The sequence below is a fragment of the Pseudorca crassidens genome, chromosome 19, assembly GCF_039906515.1.
Source record: "Pseudorca crassidens isolate mPseCra1 chromosome 19, mPseCra1.hap1, whole genome shotgun sequence".
Classification (NCBI taxonomy): domain Eukaryota; kingdom Metazoa; phylum Chordata; class Mammalia; order Artiodactyla; family Delphinidae; genus Pseudorca; species Pseudorca crassidens.
In genome coordinates this window covers 20,022,461-20,040,470 of record NC_090314.1, presented here as the reverse complement: position 1 = coordinate 20,040,470, position 18,010 = coordinate 20,022,461, and the positions used below count along the sequence as shown (strand labels likewise).

At 53.4% G+C, this 18,010-nt stretch overlaps 1 long non-coding RNA gene across 1 annotated transcript; it reads right to left on the bottom strand.

Annotated features, from left to right (window-relative positions):
• Positions 1–321: 321 nt before the first annotated feature.
• LOC137212273 (uncharacterized) lies at positions 322–5,868 on the bottom strand. The gene is made up of 2 exons (XR_010937423.1): positions 4,666–5,868; positions 322–4,554 (listed from the first exon to the last, which is right to left on the bottom strand). It is a non-coding gene; the product is annotated as an uncharacterized lncRNA (long non-coding RNA).
• Positions 5,869–18,010: the final 12,142 nt, after the last annotated feature.

The following is an 18,010-nucleotide window of genomic DNA, read 5'->3' as shown; positions in this document are numbered from 1 at the left end:
CTTTATTCGTTCGTCTGTCAATGGACGCTTAGGTTGTTTGCATGTCTTGGCTGTTGTAAATAATGCTGCTCTGAACATGGGTGTACAGGTATCTCTTTGACATAGTGTTTTCATTTCCTTCAGATATATTCCCAGAAGTGGAATTGCTGGATCATATGGTAGCTCTGTCTTTAATTTTTTTGAGGAATCTCCACAGTTTTCCATGATAGCTGCACCAATTTGCATTCTCACCAACAGTGCACAGGGGTTCCCTTTCTCCACATCCTTGCCAGCATTTGTTCTCTCTTGTCTTTGGATGATAGTCATTCTAACAGGTGTGAGGTGACATTGTGGTTTTGATTTTCATTTCCCTAATGATTAGTGATTTTGAACATCATTTCATGTACCTGTTGGCCACTCATCTATCTTCTTTGAAAAATGTTTATTCAGGTCCTTTGCCTGTTTTTGAACTGTATTATCATCATCACCATCATCATCATTACTATTTTGCTATTGAGTTGTAGGAGCTCTTTATATATTTTGGATATTAAACCCTTATCAGATATATGGTTTGCAAATATTTTTCCCATTTCATAGGTTTCACTTTATTGATCTTTTGCTGTGAGAAGCTTTTTAGTTAGATGTCGTCCCAGCTGTTTATTTTGTTGCTTGTGCTTTAGGTGTCATATCCAAAAACATAACTGCCGAGACCCACGTCAAGGAGCTTTTTTCCTATGTTTTCTTCTAAGAGTTTTATGGTTTCCAGTCTTACATTTAAGTGTTCAATTCACTTTGAGTTAATTTTTGTGACTGGTTTAAGACAGTGGTCCATAATGTACACTTCGAATAAAGGTATTTTAAACTGTATATATGAATGAAGAAAGGGATGAATGAGGCCCTAGAAAGGACACTGTGAAAACAAGAGATCAGTTTGCAAGACAGACTCCTGGCAGACACCCCAGTGGGTTCAGATGTCAGCCAAGGACAAGCAGAGAGGGCAAAACGTGAACCTGGGCCTGGGAGCCAGGTGGCAATGGACCAACTTCATTTTTTCACTTAGTGGATGTCTATTAATCACCTACCCTGTGCAGACACCAGGCACCTGGGGTATATCAGCAGCGAACATGAATCCCCCGCCCTGGGGAGCTGATATCTAGGGTAGTATAACGTATGGAGAGCAGCAGTGGCCCCTGGGGGAACGTGGCCTATGCATCCCCAAGACTGCTTCCTCCTGGGAGTGTGTTTGTAATAATATTAGTTGCAATAACAGCAGCGATCGTTTATAAAGAACCTATGGTTATCAGTCAAGACCATTTCAGTTTTCACAACTTGAACTGGCTTACGCAACCAAGAAGGAAACTTTTTGTATATGTATTAATTTCTAAAAATACCAGGGGTTACCTAGCTGCCGGCACGGTGGATCCCAGAACTCCAAGGGCGACACCAGGTGTCTGTGTCCTGCTCCACCTCTCGGCTTTGCTTTCTTCCGCCGTCACTGCACTAACTTCCTTCTCAAATGTCCAAATAGTAAAAATAGCCTCAATAGTAAAAATAGCTCCAGGCTAAGGATCTCAGCAAACAGCAAGCATCTCTTTCCTTATTCCAGACATTTCAGGGCACTGTTGCAGGGACCGGTTTGACTTAGGTGTTATGCCCAGGTCTGAGCCAATATTTGTGGTCAATACTGAGATGTGCTGGTTGGCCTGGGTCTGGTGGCAGGTGTGGGAATGGGGCGGGATGGGGGACAGCCTCAATTTGCCCCGTAGGGACTGAGAATGGAGGACGGGTGGGTGCTTCCCGAAAGAGAGCAGGACAGGCAGCCTCAATGATGCCCTTCCCTGACTTTGCAGCAGGCACAAAGCAAGGGTCGGTTAGGCATCCCAACAGTCCCAGGTAGTGAGACCATTCTTATCCCCATTGTACAGATGGGGAAGCTAGCTCAGACAGGTTGAGGACCTTGCCAGCCTCACACACCTAGCAAGTGGAGGGTAAGGAGTGTGGATTCTTTTGTACCAGACAGAGGTTACCGGGGGAGGCCACAGCCTCTGACATAACAGCATGGAGTCAGAGACGATCTGGCTGATTACACCTAGTGAATGGAGGGGGAGAGAGAAAGGAGAATAATCTGTGATGAATGTGGCACCATGCTTGCCCCCCATCCAGTCCCCAACCCCATGGCCGTGACATGTCGTGCATCTATTCTCTTGTTCAACATTCACTGAGGCCGTGAAGTGCAGTCCCAGGAGCCAGGCTACAGAGTTCTCTAGAAAGCGCGGCCCTCGCCGAGGGATTAAGTGCTGATACTTGAACTTGGAAGTGGAATTCCAGTGGCAAAAGTGAGGGAAAAGAGAAAAGGAGGTCGGGAAGAATGGGAAGCAATGCAAGGGGATGTATAACCACACTGCTGTACAACAAACCACAGGTGGGAAATGTGCCTCAAGTGGTCCAAGGGACAGAGGATGAAGGAATTTATCCTCATCTCATCTCCTACTGTTACCGAACTCAGGTCTGGCTGCTTGCTGCTGAGAAATCAACACCCGAGAAGCAGTTGTTGATAGAAAGGAAAGTTGCTTTTAATCAGAATGCCGGCAATCTGGGGAGATGGGGGACCAGTGTCCCCCCAAAGACTCTGCTCGGCCATAAAAGTTTTTAAGGGGAAACAGGGAAGTAATCTCAGTTCATCATTGAGATGGGGGTCAGAGTCGTCACCATCCCGCACGGTGTGCAGGCTTGTCGACTTCTCGTGATTTTTCTTTAGACGCTATCTTGTTCACACAGTTTGCTCGTGGGATTACTGCAGGGGAAGCTGGGAAAGAGATCTGGTCATCTATTAATTACTTATCCTTCATTTCTACTTCTTTGATCTACAGGAAGAACCAGAAAGTTAGGCAAGGTTTTGTGTGATCAAAGCCTAGAGTCTGTCAGTCATACAGAGTGAAGTTAAGTCAGAAAGAGAAAAACAAGTATCGTATGCTAACACATATATAATGGAACCTAAGAAAAAAAAAAGTCATGAAGAACGTAGGGGTAAGACGGGAATAAAGACACAGACCTACTAGAGCATGGACTTGAGGATACGGGGAGGGGGAAGGGTAAGCTGGGACAAAGTGAGAGAGTGGCATGGACATATATACACTACCAAACGTAAAATAGATAGCTAGTGGGAAGCAGCCGCATAGCACAGGGAGATCAGCTCGGTGCTTTGTGACCACCTAGCGGGGTGGGTGGGATAGGGAGGGTGGGAGACATAAGAGGAAAGAGATATGGGAACATATGTATATATGTGTAACTGATTCACTTTGTTATAAAGCAGAAACTAACACACCATTATAAAGCAATTATACTCCAATAAAGATGTTAAAAAAAAAAGATCTGAAAGGTGTGCTAGGTTACTGGCAAGACAAAAGGGCCTCCTGCAGAGAGCTCTTTCCTGCCCAAAGCTGCTTACACTACCGCTCCAAGTTCATCCCTCCCTCCCAGTGCATGGCTCGCATCCTCCAGCCCCCTTACCCTGGGATGTGGTCTGGGAGGGGTCAGTTTCACTTGTGAGACAGCCATAGCTGAGGCAGAGCAAGCAGCCAGGAGTCTGGTGGACAGAGGAGCTGTAGAGGCACACAAGACCCACATGCCAGTAAAATGGGGATAACAGTACCTCCCCTAGGGTAATGCATGTAAAGCACTTACTAGTGTCTGGCCCCCAGGAGGTGAGCTGGACTGATGGTTGAATTTGCCTGGGGTGGGGGGCAGTCCTTGAGGGGAGCTTCACGGAAGGGTGCGGTCCTGGCTGAGCTGTATTAGCCGGGACTCCTTCTGTGGCAAGCTGGCTCAAATGAAGCAAAGGATGTACTGGACCACAGAACTGTGGGACCCAGAGGTGCCTCTGGCTTCAGCGCATTTGGACCCAGGGGTGACTCTGAGTCCCAAGGGAAATGACCCACACTGACCCACAACATGAGCATCTGACCTCCAGGGACCTGACCAGAGAGGAGACTGAACGAAGCTCTAGGACAAAGGCAGGTCAGTGGTTGCCTGGGGTCAGGAGAACTGACCACAAGGGGAATGAGGGAACTTGAAATGTTCCACAGCTCGACTGTGGTGGTAGTTACAAGGCTGTACACGTTTGAAAAAACTTATGAATTAGACACTTAAAGTGGGTGGATACCTCAAAGCTGATTTCTTAAGTGAGACCAAAGAAAAACATAGCTTTATTAGGACCCTTTCTATGACAGAAATCCAACTCAGGATAGTTTTAGAAAAAAAAGAAATGCATTCGTTGGCTCATATAATCAGGTTAGTCCAGAGGTGTGTTAGCTTCAGGCATGGCTGGATCCAGGGGCTTACTGAGGTCTGGGGACAGCATACTTTCTCTACCACTTGGCTCCGTCCTCAAGTGGAGAGCAGGAGTTCCATCAACGTGGCAACTCCTATGAAAAGTGAATGCCTCTTTCCCCATAGTTGCTGCAAACGTCCCAAGACGGAGTCTCAGTGTCCAGCTTGGGACACATGCCTGCCTCTAAAGCCAGTGGATGGGGAGTGGCCCCATGTGAATCCCAGGAGGTGGGGAGAAGTCATCCCCTGAAGGAAACAAAGAAGAAAGGGCTGTGGACCTTGCTTGGGTCGCGAAAGCGGACAGGTGGTTATCACATCTCTCCGTACCCAGGGGGCGGTGTTATCACCCATTCCTACCTCCAGACATCTCTGCAGAGGCCAGGCCATCAGGGACAGGCCCCAAACTCATTCAAGACCCAAGGCTGCTTTTCTGCGATGTCACAGGCTCTGTGTTGGTTAGATACAACAGTCAAAACAGAAAGCGAGCAGCTAATCTCTTCCCCACCAGCCAAGGCAAACCGAAAGCCCTTCCGGCCTGTGCTAGGCTGTCTGTCTGCACCCCAAGGAGGCTGGCGGAGGAGGGAGGAGCTCTGGCCCAGAGGGAACTCCTTGGAGCTGATGGCATCCGGACTTGTAAGATGAACCCCAAGGAGGGGAAGGATGGCTCCCTGGGCCTCGGCGGGGCCAGACCAGAGAGGCACACAGGGCAAAGGGGCAAGGAGGACAGCTTCTCAGTCCAGAACCACCATCCTAACAGGGCAGGAGGGCCAGAGAGAGGACTGAAGAAAAGGTCATCTTTGTAGAGATCATGGACAGAAGACACTGTCCGACGCCTTGGAGACCTACACTCACTTCCTGAGCAATGCACTGCAACCAGCATGGAATGAGCATGTTCTCCACGTCAGACACCTCCCCGGCTTCTCTGATGAAGTGGCCTCCTGGAAGGGGAGGGACAGGGAGCCACGACATCCTACCTGTTCAGAATATGCCTAGAAAGTGGACATACTCCTACAGGGCACTATTATGTCCATTAAACAAACAAGGCAACAGGCTTGGAGGGGAGGGGGCTTTACCCAAGGCCGCGGCTAAGTGGCTGCCCCTGACCTGGCTCCTGGGCAAACGCCCACCAACTCCAGGAGCTCAAAGCTCTGCCCTCATCCTAATTGCTCTAGGCTTTCAGTTGAGCTGAGGTTATTTCTGACCCAGGTAAGCAAGGTAGCTTAGGGCCAGCTCCCCAAAGAATATGGGCAGAGAAGCCTGAGCCTAGGGCCCTCACCCCATCTCCCACCGAGCTGCTGGCCGAGTCTGCCTGCCCAACCGTCCTGTCTTCTGCAGAGCAGGTTAAATGGACATCATTGCCAAGAGCGTGTACTCGGCCGCAAAGAGCTGGTGGGGAGCAAGGTGAGAGCTCAGGCCCAGCAAGGGAAGGTGGTGTGGACAGAGCTCAGGCCCTCCCTGCCAAAGGAAGCCCGTGGGCCAGGCCCAGAGCTGCTGGGCCCTGGGAGAGGGGCATTCTCAGCTCCCAGCTCCTGTCTCTGCTGTCATGTCCAGGCCCTCCAGCCCTGCGGACCGGCCCAGGAACAGCGACACTTTCTAGAGCCAACAGTGTGCCTGCCCGCTAGTTCCCTGCACTGGCAGCCTGCCCAGGCCCTGGGAGTCCAGCTCTGCGGGAATGAGGGAGGCAACCCCAGCAGGGGTCCTGACCCTGAGGGCCGCCAGCTCGGAGCAGGGCCCCGACGAGCAAAGCCCCGTGCGGGCTGTGCTGCTTCCTGGATGCCTCTGTCCAGGTAAGGAGCTGGGACCGCTAGGCCTGTGCCACCCACCAGCTGTGTGACCTGAGCCACACCTCTTGCGTGTTCTGCAAAAGGGGCTAAACCCTGCCCTGCCCAGAGCTGGGATTGGCATGGCAGGCTGATGGGGGCGGGCCGTGGGTCCAGGCTGGCCATGTACATACTCAGCATCAGGGAGACGAAGGGACGGTCACCCAGCCTCCCAGTGGGACAGGGGCACCCACCCAGTCAGGACACTGTGATGACCGTATCTTGTTATAACTAAATATGCTAATTATAAATGGCAACTTTAGAAAGAGCACTAGCCTTGGGAGTCAGAAGCTGCAGACCTACACCCCAGCTCTGCTGCATCCTAGACGTGTGTCCTTCAGGAAGTGTCCTGATCTCCTTAGCCTCGGTCCTCCATCTGTAAAATGAGGATCAAAAGGTGACTGAGCAGCAGAGAACATAATGGAAGTGAAAGTCTGCCAGCTGCAGATGGTCCCATCTCCTCCAACAGGCTCTGAAGGCAGAGCTGGAGGAAATCTCTTCCGTCACTAACTGGTGGGTATGGACCTGGACAGTTCTCTGGCCGCTTAACAGAATAACCCGAGGAACAGAAGTAAAACAAAAGGTACCGAGGCCTGGGTCCCTCCCCACACCCAGCAATTCAGATCCAATTGCTCCTGGCGGGGGGGGGGGGGCGGGGTGGCACTGAATTTTTTTTTTTATAAGTTCATTTATATATTTATCTTGGGCTGTGTTGGGTCTTCGTTGCCGCACGTGGGCTTTTAGTGGCGGCGAGCGGGGGCTACTGCGTTGTGGTGCTCGGGCTTCTCACTGCGGTGGCTTCTCTTGTTGTGGAGCACGGGCTCTAGGCGCGTGGGCTTAGCTGCTCCACGGCATGTGGGATTTTCCCAGACCAGGGCTCGAACCCGTGTCCCCTGCATGGGCAGGCGGATTTTTAACCACTGCGCCACCAGGGAAGTCCTGAAATTTTTTTTAACGTTAAGGGATTCTTCCGTGTGCCGGGAGTCAGGAAGCAAAGAGCAGCCCACTTAGAACGCAATCAGGGCACAGCCCACGTTTCTGTGTTGCTGCTGTCTGGCCGAGTAGCTTGTGGGATCTTATTTCCCTGACCAGGGACTGAACCCGTGCCCCTCCCGCAGAGGAAGCATGGAGTCCTAACCACTGCACCGGCCAGGCAAGTCCCAGAGCCCACAGTTCTAGCATCCTCCCCAGCAACTTCACCAGTCTCGGTTTAGAGACCGAGTGCGGCCCCAATACCTCCCAACGAGCTTGCTAGCTGGAGGTAAGTTTTGGCGCACCCTGGCCCACTTGGCAAAAAGAAAATCAGAGACTTTCTGCCTCCCAAGGGCCCAGGGCCATCGATCAGATGGGTTACGAGCTTCACCACTTTTGGAAGCCCCAAATCCTGCTAAGTGGGTGAGGGTATACATGCAAAGAGAAAAAAAATGCTGGAAGGATCTATTTCATTAGCAGACATGATCTCTAGGTATGGGTATCTATAAACCTTCTTCATCCTTCTGGGTTTCTGAAATGCTCTCCAGTAATCAGTTTTATTTCTTATGCATTATCTTTTTTTTTTTTTTGCAGATGTTTTGGGGTAAAGAATGAGGAACACGCTCAGGAACAAGGAGGTTTGCGGGGATGGAAGAGCTGGGCAGACGGGCCTCAGGGAGGGACAACTGATTTCAGGTTAGCAAATGCTTAGCTGTGAGAGAGGATGAGATATGTTCTATCGCCCGGGTGTCCACTGTGGGATGTGAGAAGCTCATTTCACGAGAGCCCCGCCCATGTTTTACCAAGAAGGAATAAACATCACTCCCCCTGCCCTCATCCCCCCTATCCCGTACTGACCTTTACCTTGGAGCCGTCCCTTCCCCTGGGCAGAAGAATGCTGAGCAAACTCGGCCCCTTAAACACTGTCTCTGGGAGCTGGGATGGCGGCACAGTGGGGACCGCAGGAGCCCAAGGAGCAGGGGGGCTTGGCTGGCCAAGGAGGGAGGATCGTGGCCGTCAGGGTCCCACCAACGGCCATCTTCTCGCGTGACAAGAGCTTTTGCGTTGGCACCTGGGGGGAAACCTTAGAAATACCTCGAGGATGACCTTCCTCTGCTGACTGGGAGGCTGACAGGACCCAGGGTGGACCACGGGAGCAGGTACCGTCCTTACTGCCTGTCCACCTCCCCGTCCGCCCATCCACAGGCTGGCCACCTGTCCAGCCTCTGCCAGAGAGGACGATGTTGTGGGATCTGGTGACATGCGGGATGGTGTTAAGGGGGGGCGTGTCACCAATTGGTATTTCGGCTTGACAGTCCCATGGGACCCCCACACCTCCACCCATAAAAGCCTTGGCTCAGCAGAAGTATCCGTGGGTGGGGCACCTGCTGAGCATGGTGGAAACCCAGGAGGTGAGAGAGGAGTAGAGACCACCTGGGCGAGAGAAAGCAGGCTCTAGGGTCACAGCTGGGGGGGAAGACCTCGATCCCCTGCAGGCGGCTCTGCAGAACGGCCAGCTCACTGGGTCTCAGCGCGTGGACCGAGGCTCCTTCCGTTTTAAAACCCAGTGTTGCCCTGGACACAGCTGACCCCGAAGCTACCCTTCCTTGGGCTGGACACGTGCACCTGGGCTCTACGGAACCCTCCCCGCACACAAACCGGGGAGACGCTGCGTTCTCCTGGGCTCCGATCGGCACAGGAATGTCTCGAGGCCCGGGCCTCCCCAAAGAAGAAATTATAAAAGTACGTGCAAATCGATGCACTGACCAACAAAATGTTTTAATAATCAGTAAGTTCCCCTTCACTCTCATTTCAGGACGATGCGGGAGGACACGCCAGTTGAACCCCAGGTAGCCCTTCCCACCGCAGAGCAGCCGGGTGGGCTGGGGCCACTGCCTGATGCACACTGCAAGAACAATAAGGATTTTTAGGGGCATTATGACTGAGTCAGAAAACACAGCTGCCCCTGAAAGTCCCTCATTTTTCTTGCTGTCCTTGAGCACTCTCCAGGTGAGTAAGGAGTCGACCGGCCGGCCCAGGTGAGCCAAGGAGGAGATGGTGGCCCACGGGAAGCTCTGTGGCAGGTCTCCACGGTGGCGTGATTCTCTCCAATGCTCCACCTGGACTGTGGCCGGATTCACTGCCCCCCCCCCCGCCCCGTACCCCGAGGCATGCCCAGTAGTGACCAGCCTCTGTTCCAACTCAGAACCCCGTGCCTTCTGCCCGCAGGGAGCCTGGGGCTAGAATGCTGGTGGAATCCCAAGTGGCGAGGGGCCCCAAGAACTAGGCAAAGCAGGAAGACCCGGAGGAAGGGCCATCTGGCCCTCGTCTTCACGTGCGGGGCGTGGACCCGTCTTGCAGGTACTGAGCTCGAGAGGCTGAGTGACGGTCACAGGCTGTCGTGACACAGGAATAGTAGAGACTCCCCACCCCCTGCCCGCAAACAGCCTGTCATGGGCAAAGGGCAGTGCGGGCTTCTGGTTTGTCCCGATGGCGTTCAGGTTCAAATCAGCGAGCTGCCCGCTCTGCTGGAAGAGACGGGGTAGGGTGAGGGGATGGCCAGAAAGCGGCCAGCGAGAAAAAACAGGAGGGGCCGGTGGCTGATTTTTTTTTTCTTACAGGAGGAAGAAAGGGGCTCTGGAATCAGAGCTTGGTTTAAGGTCCTCCTTTATGAGGGATCCCTCGTGCCCCCAGACTCAGGTGAGCCTCCAGGGCGGCAGAGGCTCAGCTCCGAGCATCAGGGCGCCCCGACCAGGAAGGCCCCAGCAGGCCACTCCCACAGACCCTGGGCCTTTGACTCCTCAGAATGCCACCCATCAGCCGGTAACCGTCCCCTGAAGCCGTCCCCTGAAGCGAGGCCATCCCACCCAGGGCCCCAGCTCAGCTGGAATCTGCCCAGCTGGCTGCTGGGAGCCTGCCCCACCCAGCCTGCCACTGCACCCACTCCTCAGGGAGGGGCCTGGTCACCAGTCCTGCCATGTGTGCAGGACATGTGGCCTCTCAGAAGAAGGGGGACCCGCTGCAGTGAAAAGCGCATCCCACAGGAGACACACCTGGCGCCGCTACCTGCCTACTTTGCTTCTCTGTGCCTCCACTTGCACATCAGCAAATAGGAAGCGGCAGCCCCTTTGCAGGGCGACGTGAGGACTGAAGAAGCATACAGAGCGGTTGGTCGGCTCCCAACAAAAATGTCCTCCCCTCTCCAAGCAGTTTCCCCCTTGCCCTCAGACCCCAAGAGCTGGGCCAGGCTCCCTGGGCACTAACGCTGCACCCTCTCCCCACACCCCGGGGTCCTGCCTTGTTCAGACAAAGAGCACGTGTGCCCAGAACCCCGGCTGCCCGACTACAGCCTCAGCCCCCTCAAAGCTATGTTCCAGCAGCTGTCAGTCACCGTGCTGCAACCTTCTGCCTTAACCAAGACCACGGCCGTATACTCCACCAGCAAAACCCAAACTCTCCCCACACGCTACGAGCGGAGCCGTCTGAACCATTCAGCAACATGACCGCCTCCTAAGAAGCCCCAGCCCTGGTCCGCACAGCCTCTGCATGAGCGGGTCTCGCTGCCTGGGGTGCCCCAGCCCCAATGCAGTGGAACAGGAGGAAGGTGAGACCCAGTTCACCACCGACTAGCCAAGAACCTTGGACAAGCTCCTTAACCCCGCTGTGCTCCAAGATCATGGTAACTACCTATTTCATGGGGTTGCTGGGAGGAGTAAATGAGTCCATTCCTGGATAAAGAAGCTGTGGCACATAGATACAATGGAATATTACTCAGCCAGAAAAAGGAACGAAACTGGGTCATTTGTAGAGACGTGGATGGACCCAGAGTCTGTCATACAGAGTGGAGTAAGTCAGAAACAGAAAAACAAATGTCGTATATTAACGCATATATGTGGACTCTAGAAAAATGGTACAGATGACTTATTTGCAAAGCAGAAATAGAGACACAGATGTAGAGAACAACTGTATGGACACCCAGGCGGTGGTGTGAATTGGGACTGACACACATACCCTACTACGTATAAAAGAGATAACTAATGAGAGCCTACTGTACAGCACAGGGAGCTCTACTCCATGCTCTGTGGTGACGTAAATGGGACGCAAATCCAAAAAAGGGGACATATGGAAAAATAAATGAGTCCATTCCCATAAAGGCTTAGAGCTGTGCCTGGCACCAAGCATTCCGTCAGAGTTAGCGATCATTACTTTGCCCTGCTTTGTGTTTCAAGACTCAGCTCACCTTTTCTGGGTGACCGCAGCCCCTCCCTGGGCTAGAGCCCCTTCTTTCTCCCTGCTCCCCCTGACTCCACACTCATCACGCTGCTCTACCTATTGGCCACCGGCAGCACGGCCCTGGAACCACCAACATCACATGCACTTATTAACAACGCTGACCCCAGGACCCCTAGGTCAACCGAGGGGCCCTGGAGTCTGCGCTGCTAACAGGCTCCCTGGGTGGTTCACAAGGACACCCAAGTATGAGAAGCAGTGCCTGGCCCCAGAGCTCAATAACAAGATGATTGGCCCCGGGCGGCGGCCAGAGGATCCCCCAGGCCGTGCCAGGTGTGCGATGGGGACCCACCCGAGCCTGGCTCTGACAGCAGAGCTAACCAACACCAAACACACCAGCCCCTAGAGCCATTCCTCGGGGCCTCCCTAAGCCCTCGCCCTGTGCTGAACACACCCTGATGACGTTGGGGCTGCCCCCTTCTGCTGGGGGCTGAGAAGCCATCGAGTCTTCCAAGGGAGCTGCAGAGCAAGGAGGCTGCACTCTAAACTCAGAGTCCCTAAAATAGCCAGCAGCCCACAAAACCATGAGGGAAGGAAAAGAAAGGCCAACGACCAGAGACATCAGCCTTGTTCGGAGTCTGCTTACGAAAGAAAACCATACAGCGGTTCCACCCGGACTAGGGAAGGAGGTGGCTGAGCAGAGAGCAGCAGTCCCAGAATGTCCTGGGGGCGCCCCTGCTACAGAGAAGCAGCTGGACACAGCCAGGGCCTGCAGCAGGGGCTGGCGGGGGGGGGGGGGGGGGGGGGCCTGCAGAAGCCGGGCTTAGGGACGCTGCTGCTCCCGGCGCTCAGCTTAGGGGCGTGAGCTCGGCAAGGTGCTGCCCTCTGTCCAGCCACCCCACCCCCGGCCAGCCCACCGTGGGGTGGAGCCACAGGGCTCGGCTGGATTTGCGCCTCCACCGCAGTGGAAAGCCTTCTTGGACTCGCTGGCCTCATCCACCCTTGCTGGCCGCTCCAGGGCTGGGATGAACACAGCCAGGAGACCTGAAACTCAGCCATCAGAGCCCCTGGGTTTACGTTCACCCATGTCCCTCTGCCAGAAATTCTTTGGCCGAGAACACCTCCTAAACGCTCACGCTCACCCCCCCCTCAGCTCCCGCCACGCCCCACAAACTCCAGCCCTGCCTGGCCTGCCGCTGACAGCCAGCCTGCCCCGAGGTTGGCTCAGCCCCCAAAAAACTCATCAGTGGGTGAAGGCCCGAGCGATGAGCCTTCGGCAAGGCTAGACCGGAGCCCAAACGCGTTCGTCCACACAAACAACCCACTCCCACGAACCAGGCCGGTCCAGGGAGGGCAGCGCCTCCCTCTTGGCCATGTGTCCAGAACATGGGAGGAGCCGATGCCAGGGGTGGGCACTGCCTTTATCTCTTTAGTAAAGAGACTCCACTGGGGCAGGGAAACAAGCAGACCAGGCCTGCAGACAGCAGGGCTAACAGAATGGGGAAGGGTCTACGTTTAGGATGCGTTCATCTTCCTCATAGGAGTCAGCCGACTGTGGGCCCACAGGCCAGACCCACCCACCATCCTTACAGTTTTATCAGAACACAGGCACTCACCCATTTATGTATTATCTATGGCCGCTTTCACACTCCAACAGCAGAGCAGAAGAGTTGCAACATAGGCCCCACGGCCCTCAAAGGCTAAAATATTTACTCTTTGGCCTTCACGGACAAAGCTGGCTGCCCCTTGCTTCTGATCAGTGTTCGCTCAGCACCTAGGAGGCACCAGGCACCCGGCTGGGTACCGAGGATACCACGGTGAGCCCCCTTATACCCCAAACCTTCAGCCCCTACACGGCTCAGAATTTTTCAGGTAACGTGGTGCACAGGCCACATACTATGCCATAGGGCGTCCCCCGGAATTACGCACAGTAATGTCTCTGCCGTGAAAGCCATGAAGAGTCACTCTCCCCAAGAGAAACACAGACTCTAATAGTCTCATTTCGGGTCAGGATTCCCCAGGAAATTCACTATCAACACAGCTTTTGGTTTTCAGAGTTTTCTGGAGTTCAGAATTTTGAATAAAGGACTGCGGGGCTTGGGACTTCCCTGGTGGTCCAGTGGGTAAGACTGCACGCTCCCAACGCAGGGGGCTCGGGTTCGATCCCTGGTCAGGGAACTAGATCCCGCGTGCCTGCCGCAACTGAGACCCAGAGCAGTGATCAATCAATCAGTCAATCAATGATCACGGGCTTGCACCGGCAACTGTCACAAAGTGCAAACGCTGGGTCCAGACTTCACTTCTTGGTCTTGGTTGGAGGTCCCAACTCCTGCAGGCTACCGACCCCCAGGCCACCAGGCACAGAAACCACGCACAAAGCACACAGAAAATACGAACTGAATGAACTCAGATCACCAGAACTTTTTCTCCAAAGAACAGCTACTAACATAACTGCTGAAGAATGTAGGGGGAAAAAAAAAATAGTATTTAAGCCCAAACTTCATCTGCCTGCTCCACTGGCAGGAGCAGAGAGAGGCTGACATAAATGAGTAACTTTTCCAACTCCATCAACTTGGGACAAGGAAAATAAAACTGTTTTCTTGTCACTGTTGCTGCCTGATGGGCAGGCACATTAGGTGTTTCGGGGGGGAGCAGGTGAGTGAGGGGTAGCCAAAACTGAAAACCAGTGATTTTTTCCCCCTGGTGTACCTCCCTGTGGCCAAAGTTTCACTGGAAATCTAAAATAACTGATCCCATCACAAATTCCTAACAGCTAAGTAGAAAAATGTACTAATTAGAGAAGCCGGTTTCAGGTGTTCTATATATATTCCTTTCGGGGGTGGGGGGGAACCGAAAAACAATTTTATGTGTTATAAATATATAACAATAGCACTTTTTCCAAAAAGTCTGAAGTATAAGATTGAAAAAAAACTAGACCTCACATCTTGATAGTAGTGACACTGAAAGAATATTTTAATATGCAATATCTATAAATAGACGAACCAGTTCTTCTGCATTAAAGGATGATATCTGAAAAGATACTTATTTCAGCAATAACTGTCATCAGATGTCCTGGAGTTACATGGATTTCCCCCCTTTTTCACGCAACACAGTTTTAATGAAAGGTCCTGCCCTATTTCTTAATAGAGCACGCCTACGAATGGACTCTCAGAAATTTCCTCATCGCCTGAGATTTCTAAACCTCTAATTGGGAAAGAAGTTCTGGACACCACTGGTGATCTCTACCAACACCCCAGCCCTGGGCAGATTTCTAGGTGGGATTTTTACTCCGTGAGTGATTGGGAGACGTTCTTAGTCATTGCCTGACACAAGGTCTGGGGTTAGAAGGTAAGAGGGGATGGTTGCATGGAGAGGGGGCCTGCAGGTGAGAGCGCCATCCATATGCAAATGCATGGAAGATGGTGCCTCCGGGGGGCCGTGGGCGGGGCCAAGCAAAGCCTTCCAACAAACCGAAAGCCGCCGGGACCTCCAGGACTATATCTAGTCAGGGCTGACTGCCCCAACAGGGGGGGCTTGGGCGAGGCAGAGGACACCTGCACACACCAGCGCCTGCAGCCCTGCCATCGAGGTGGAGACGTGCTGGGACACCACGACTCCCGGTGCAGAGGCCACAGGCATCCTCTCTGGCATTTCCTTCAGCCCTCCGCCGGGCACGTGCCACCCATCTGACTGCCAGATATGGTCAGCGACAAGGGAGGGACCATGCTGGGCACGCTGGGCTGCGGCCACACTGGCCAGGCGAGTTAGTTTCACTTTCTGTTTTTGTTTTTGTTTTTTTTCCCTGGGTCGCTTCTCACCCTGATGGGAGAAAATGTCCTTGAAATGCCAAGCGAGAAAAATCCTCAAAAATGTTCCTTGTTGTCTTTTTTTTTGTTTTTTCCCCTCTCTGAGGACACTGTTTCCCTCTGAAGCCTGGGTAACAGCCTTTGGTGAAAACCCCAACTATGTAACTTCAGTCCCCGGGGCTGCTGAGCCCTAATATGATTACACATCTAAATGCAATAAATGGGGCAAAGTGGTATTATTTTTCTGGGAAAAACCAACATCATAAAAGGGTCTTTATTGAATCAAGGGCCCGTGAACTGTTCTCTTGCCTAATTATGGCTCCCAAGTGAACTGGGCTGGGCTTCCAGGGAGGACTCCTCATAGCTCCCCGGCCCAAAGGGCAATGGGATATTTGTCACGACTTGTCTAACTACAACAAAATTCACCGAAAGGACAAAAGGGAGGATGCCAGGGTAGGCTGGCCGCAGCCCCCTCCCTCCCCACCTCGGGCTCTGGAAACAGGGGGAGCTGGTTCTCGGGGCCCTACTTCTATTTTAAGGAGTGCCCCTCGCTGCTCCACCTTCACCCCTTGTGTTCAAAGTCAGGATCCTGGACCCTGCCCGTTTCCACTGTCAAAGCTTAAGTGGTTTTCCAGCATCTCAACACTGCCCCCTCTATCCCCAGCTCTACAAAAAAGGCCCATTGTCGAAATGTGATATTTTAACATTCAGCGATTTGGCCAAGGTTCGCATGCACCCAGACCTGGGCGACAATGAACGCCTGCTATCACCAGACATGGGAGGAGAGGCAGGGCAGGGGGAGAGGGAGAGAGACGCAGCCCAGGGCGGCGGGAGAACCCTCCACACTCACCAGCTGGGAGCAAGTGGTCTGGTTGACTTTTCCCAGATATACAGTGGTCTGGCCAGGCAAGTTGGAGACCAACATTTGCTTATACGCAAGTCCTGGTTCCAAGTATCTGTTTAATCGCCCTCTTGGTTCCAAGAGCAAAGACACATTTTTTTTTTTAACTTTTTTTTCCCCCATGTTGTTAAGCTCACCGCAGCAGGCTCCAGAGGAAAGGATTCAAGAGAACGTTATCCCGACTCTCCCACTAGTAAGGGATGAAATCCACCCACTCCTGGAAGAGTCGGTGACTTTGCCCCACAGCCACCCCTCTTAGGTTGTACCGGGCATACCTCCCCGTAGAAACAGGAAACGCCCCCCCTCTAGCCCCATCCATACTGCTTTTCTTCCAATGTTTCCTCCCCAGATGTTAAGGCAGTAAGGAGGCTCACCAGGCTCAGGGTGTGCACTTCCTTGACCTCACTGGGCTTTCTTCGCTGGCCCCAAAGGCCCTGGGGTGAGCTACGGTGTCGCTTAACAACAGGTACCACGTACTCCCCCGCCGTCCCCCCAAACCACCCGGCATTTCACACCGGCCTTCTCATGTGACCCCTGTATCACACTACACAGTGGGCATGTATCATCACAGATGGGGAAACAGGCTCAAGAAGGCATGTCACGGGTCCAAGGTCACCCAGCTAGTCCACGGGGGAGCCTGCAAAGCCGACGCCCTTTCCCCAATGCCAGCCTTCGGCCTCCTGGAAAGCCAGGAGCCAGCAGCATATAAACAGCAATGCAAGTGACTTGTTTTCAAAAGGGTGCGGGAGGAGGTCTACCTTACGGTGGACGAGGAGACAGAGAATGGAAAAACCCGAATTTAAGCCTCAGTCACCAAGAAGCAGCCAGCGTTCTGCCTTGAACCCCACACACCCCAGGGCAGAAATCCAGTGAGAGGAAGCGCGTTTCATGAGAATGAACCACCAAGTCCTCACAGACTCATCCAACTTTCCCAGCTGCACATCTCTGAGTCCTTCCCCCACCCCTCCCGCCCCTCCCAACCCCAGGCCTGGGTCCCAGCCCGGTGCCCTCCTCTGCGCCTCAGGGCTCCGAAACTTAGAAGGATGTTAAGCCCACAAGGGGTGTGCACGCTATTTGGGCCAGCCGCCCACCTGACAGAGAAGGGGGCTCTCGGGCCCAGAGTGGCAGAGCTGAGATTAAAATCAGGCAATGGTTGGTCTACACAGCACCTCCTTCCCCAGTCCTCCTGGGCAGCAAACACAGGGGTCTGGCCACAGGGCAATTTCAAAATTCCCCAGAGCGTGCCAGAGGGAGGAGGGAGGGAGCTGCACAGTGGGTGAGAAGTCACCTGCTGCTCCGCGTCCCAGGAAACCCTGCCCACTGCCCTGGGCTCTAAAGCACTGAAGAGATTATGGTCCATCTCAACCTCTAGTTCGAAATGCAAAATAAAAACATCACTAAGCCATAAAAAAGGATAAGGAAGTCCAACGAAATCCTGATTTTTCTTTCCCATGGTGACTACTCTGCAGATATTACTTTTTGTAACATCCAAGTATTTCCTTTCCCTCCCCCAGCCCTTCGATTCCGTACCCTGCTTGACTGGTCCCACTAGAGTGCATTTGTCTTGCCAGCTGGGTCAACGAGTGAGCGGGCCAAGAGCAGCTGTGGCAATTCGCCTTTCATGGGGACCTTCCATGAAACGTGGAGTCTTGGGACCTTTCAGGCTGGACGCATGGCAGAGCAGATGTGCGAGGTAGCCACTTCTGCGCACCCAGGGTTCCTTGAAGCAACGGGGCTAATCCAGACCCACCCACCTCCTGTTCCACAGCTCGCTGGCTCCTACCCTACCCGGGAGGCCCTACTGCACCCAGAAGGCCAGGCTTCCTGCTCCTTCGGCCCCAGAGGCAGCTGTGCGATCCTGGGGGAGCCTTTCCCCTCGGAGTCGCAGCCTCAGCTCTAACAAGAGGACTCACAATACCCTTCATCTGTGCTCAGAGCTGGGGTACAAATCGGAGTGGGCAGCAACGGGCCAC